This window comes from Sinocyclocheilus grahami, unplaced genomic scaffold, assembly GCF_001515645.1.
Source record: "Sinocyclocheilus grahami isolate Dianchi unplaced genomic scaffold, SAMN03320097.WGS_v1.1 scaffold43.1, whole genome shotgun sequence".
NCBI lineage: Eukaryota > Metazoa > Chordata > Actinopteri > Cypriniformes > Cyprinidae > Sinocyclocheilus > Sinocyclocheilus grahami.
Genome location: NW_015505222.1, coordinates 2,913,180 through 2,918,074, shown reverse-complemented (window position 1 = coordinate 2,918,074; position 4,895 = coordinate 2,913,180).

The following is a 4,895-nucleotide window of genomic DNA, read 5'->3' as shown; positions in this document are numbered from 1 at the left end:
TAATGCACATGTAATTTAAACATGAAAACGCTCACACTGAAAATTAAACTGGGCACCATATAATGAAATACTGTACCAGGTGAGCTACCAAGCAAGTTTACTACATCAGAAAAGCCACAAATATGGACTTTTGATGTCATAACATAGTATTGTGCAAGGAACCATGTGGAAATAAGTCTTTATTAATCAATAATTTGCTCTTGTAATCATAATTTGTGTAAAAAGGAATAAAAGCTGTTATCAATAACAAACTACAATTTGTTACATTATTGAATTTTAAAAGATCATGAAATAGTTTAAAATAGTAAGGAATAACAAGTCATTATACAGCATATTATAAATGTAGGCACATAACCAGATATTTAATTATCCTTTTAAAGTTTACTATTAATATATTTCATTTATGTTTAGATTTCATAAACTATAAATCTGTTTAGAATTGTATTATTTTTTGTTAATGAACAATGAAATGTAGGGTAATAGAAAATATTAAACTTGGTTGTCAGTAACATGTCTAATGTTCTGTATCAAATATCAAGAACATCTTGTAAGTTTTCTACTTTTTATTTATTTAGAACTTTTCAGTGCCTGCTTATTGCATATATACAGTAGGCTATATTGTATTGTGATATATATAAACAGTACACAAAAGGAGAGATAAAAGATGTAAATAAAAGGGAGGTGGATTATGCATGCACTTTGTTTTCCCTTCTTCGACTCAAATGCAACTATACTTTTAAGGGTTTAGAAAAGCTGAGAAAAGCCCAGGGCTGAAAAAACCACACACACACACACACACACACGTCTGGTCAGCTATCCTTGTGGGGACTCTCCATAGGTGTAATGGTTTTTATACTGTACAGACTGTATTTTCTATTGCCCTACACCAACCCTACACCTAAACCTACCCCTCACAGGAAACTTTCTGCATTTTTACTTTCTCAAAAAAACTCTTTCTGTATGATTTATAAGCTTTTGTACCCATGGGGACCTCAATTTAGGTCCCCACCGTGACACGAGTCCCCATGAGTCTGTGTGTATTCAGGTTTAAGTCCCCACCAGGATATATAAACCTGTACACACACAGACTTAATGAACATCATTATTCCCCTGACTGAACTCTGTCCCCTAGAGGGAGAAAACACAAATTCAGCCTCTCATGGACGACCAAACCTTAGGACATTACAGACACTGAATCTCTTTGTTTGGGGTTAAATGGCCAAATATTATTAGTATTAGTATAATCTTGATAATATTAAGTGCATATTAAATATTCCATTCCATATATTCTGACACTTATGGACTGTTCTGAGTGTTGTTTATGCCCTGCAGTGTTGGGGACTTTTTAAAAAAAGTTACTTTTAAAAGTAATGCATTACAATATTGCGTTACTCTATAAAAAAAGTAACTAATTACGTTACTTAGTTACTTTTTATGGAAAGTAATGCATTACATTACTTTTGTGTTACTTTTTAAATCTGGACAGGGCTTGCTTGTTTGTTTTTTAAATAAAAAAGTTCTATTTTTGGCAAATATAAAAGCCTTTTCACACCAAAAGTGAAATGAATAAGCCTCAGGCTGAAGGGAAAGTAAATTTACATCCGTAGAATGCAGAAGAAGAAATTTCAACACACTTTAGCAATAAAAAAAGAAAATTTTGCTTATTAGTACGGTTGAACTGGATCATCGAAGGTCAGAAGCAAAGACATCGGTTAATAGATTGGGATTAAATACATAAAGGTTATTTGTGCTGTTTAACATTTAATTATTGCAGGTTTGCATCATATTCTGAGTTGCATTATTTTTATTAATGTTGAGGAATACTGAATCTGTGTTTTTTTGTGTGTGAGTAAGATGAATTAATGCATGTTCATATTTATTTTAGAACTACAGTAACATCTGATTTCTCTCAACATGGGGACAGGAGAGCTGTCAATCAATAAATTGGAAAAAAAGTAACTCAGATATTCTCTTGTAAATTAAAAAGTAATGCGTTACTTTACTAGTTACTTGAACAGGGTAATCTGATTACGTAACTCGCGTTACTTGTAATGCGTTATCCCCAACACTGGTGCCCTGTGGTTGCTAGTTTATTATTCATTATTTTTTTTATGCTTTCCTGATTATATACAAGCAATAATATCCTAAATTAGTCCTTACCTTCCACTCCTTACCTTGTCTTTGTTGTTAATAATTTTTACTGTGCATTTGATTGTAAATACTGTTGGTTTCTATAGTATTGTTTAGTTTTTTGAGGGTCTAAAAACTTCTGCAGCTTTTAAAGGACCAGAATCACACTGATGGAAGCTCTATTTGAGCCTCTGACATCCTGTGAAATTACTTACTGAAAACGCAGGCCTCTGCACCGACACATGCTCAAGATTGAAGCTATTTTTACACTCTTGCTTGAGCAAATGTTTTATTTCAAGTTTTTTTTTTCTGAAAGCTAAAAGAGAAGGAGGATTAACCATCCATGAAGGCGTAACACAATAAGCAACACAATAATGAAAGGCCACTTTCACATGGCTGTGGCCCAGCTACACTTTTGTGCATAAATCATTTCACGACATACCTTATTTGAGCATGTGTCTGAGTGATAAATAGACGAAAAGAGAAGAAACGTCGGCTCTCCCATAAAGGAAAGAAGGTAGAAAAGGCTTTTGATTCAGAACAAACCTGTCTAATGAAATGATAAGCACTCGTTTGACAGTGCACATTCACAGCCTCATCGGTTTTTATTTAAAATTGTGTTTTGAACCATGTGCGAGTGCTTCCATCCAATAAATAATGCTATGCATTAAATATAGAAGGATGTGAAATGTAATACTTCAGCCCCTTGTGAAATACAAAAGAGATGATAACATGTTTCAGTCACAACATTTTCACTGGGAAACTAATTAGTGGCACTTAGCAAAATGAAAGTAACATAAAAAGTGGCAGGTAAGATATTCGCAAAAGAGCAACTCCTTCCCTCTCACATATTCTTTCTCTTCATTGATCCACAGGGATTCTCCTGTACAGCTAGCAGACTAGCATGTAAGTTTGATGGCTAAATAACACAAACAGTGGCTCGGGTCCAATAGAGCTGTCTATTCATACACGTACTGTTTAAGGCAGAATTATAACTGAAATAGAACCACATTAGTGATAATTAGAGTGCACTACATAGGCAACAACCCTCACTTACAATTAACAAGAAAGGAGATTGGCATTACCATGTTGCTACCATCCCTAAAAAAACATCTTAAAGCAACTCAAGATGGATTTAGCTAGCATTCAAGCCTGGTAAAGATTGTTAATCTGGCCTGTTTTGGTGGTTTTAGAGGGGTTTTTGATGCATGCTAGCCACTGGGTGAACATTTAGTGAAAACAATAACTTAGCCAAGCCTGGAAAGTAACTAACAATGATATTCTTGTTTATATCAATGATCTGTTTTTTTTTTGTTTGTTCCTTGTTTGTTACTAGATTGTCCAAAACAGATGAACATGAATGTGACATCATTTAACTATGTTGGTTGTTGTACATATCATGTCAAAAAGGTTAATATTCTGTTGTGTAAATAATAATATACCCATACACTGTAAGAAATAGATGTGCAAAATAACAGAAAAAGTACTGGCAGCTCATTAGCTGGACATTATCCATTAATTTTACAGACATTTCTGTTAATTATAAAACCCAATGCACTGCAGTATAAAGTTCAAAATACACGTCTGGAAAATATTGTGCCCTATTTTTACATTTATATTAGCGTATACGTGTACGCGAAACACCACCTTGATTGTAATTGATAGTCTTTTATAATGACTCCTGTTTTGCAAATACCAGTACAGTATTGCAAGATGTTCCAGTTTAGCTACCGAGCAAGTTTACTATTTAAGAAAATCCACACATATGGAGCTAATTCTGTGACGCAAAAAAGGGGAATTCGTATTAAAATCATGCACTATGGTAAACATGTTTTGAGGTCATAACATAGCATTGTAAAAAAAAGCACTTTGCATTGCATAGAAAAATGCATTGAACAAATGTTAATCTATAATCTGCCTTGTAGTTATGATTTGTGTATAAAGGAGTGAAAGTTGTTTGTGCTTTACTGCCACTAGTGTTAATTTTTAGCTGAAAATTGCACTGAATTATAAATACGTTTTTGGAGCACAGTGATGCCTTAAAATGCTGCCTAAGTAGGTAGCTCACTAGGTTTTGGAACACAGCCAGCGTGTGACATTTGTTACAGACTCTCTTCTCAAAACAAAGCAGTCTCATACTCCCAAAGGTAGGCCCTTGATATGTTCTCTAAAAACCCCTTGAGTTAACAAATGAGGCTTTAATTGAATTATGCATGTTAGGAGAGCTAGTGGGGTTGAGAAACAAGTATAGGGAGGGAGATCTGAAATCAGAACGTCAAGTGATATCTTCCATCACAGATGCTTGTGTTTGAAGGGCAGGTGCGATTCGATGGCTCCCATTTCATTGCCTCAGGCTGGCCATTGGCACTCCATTCTACAGCCTGTGAAATTTCTTGTTACGGCCTGCGCATGGCGCTTACATCACACAACTCTCTGCAGGAGAACACATGCTCCAGCCCCAGTACATCAGCCTCTCTCGATTATTTGCTCATACTGAGACGTTAAGACTGGGTTTTCTCTAAATATCTCAGTTTTATAGCAGGTGGGGAACAGAATATGCTGTACCTCAGAGAAATCAGTACAGTATTACTATAACAATAAAAGATTGAGAGTCATTTTCTGAAGAACACATGGTCTCTATCTGATTCATACAATTTAAAACCTTTAAAAACTGTGTTGTTTGAATGTCTTAAAGGGGTCATATTATGCTTTTTCACTTTTTCAACTTTAGTTAGTCTGTAATGTTGCTGTTTTAGCATAAAAAA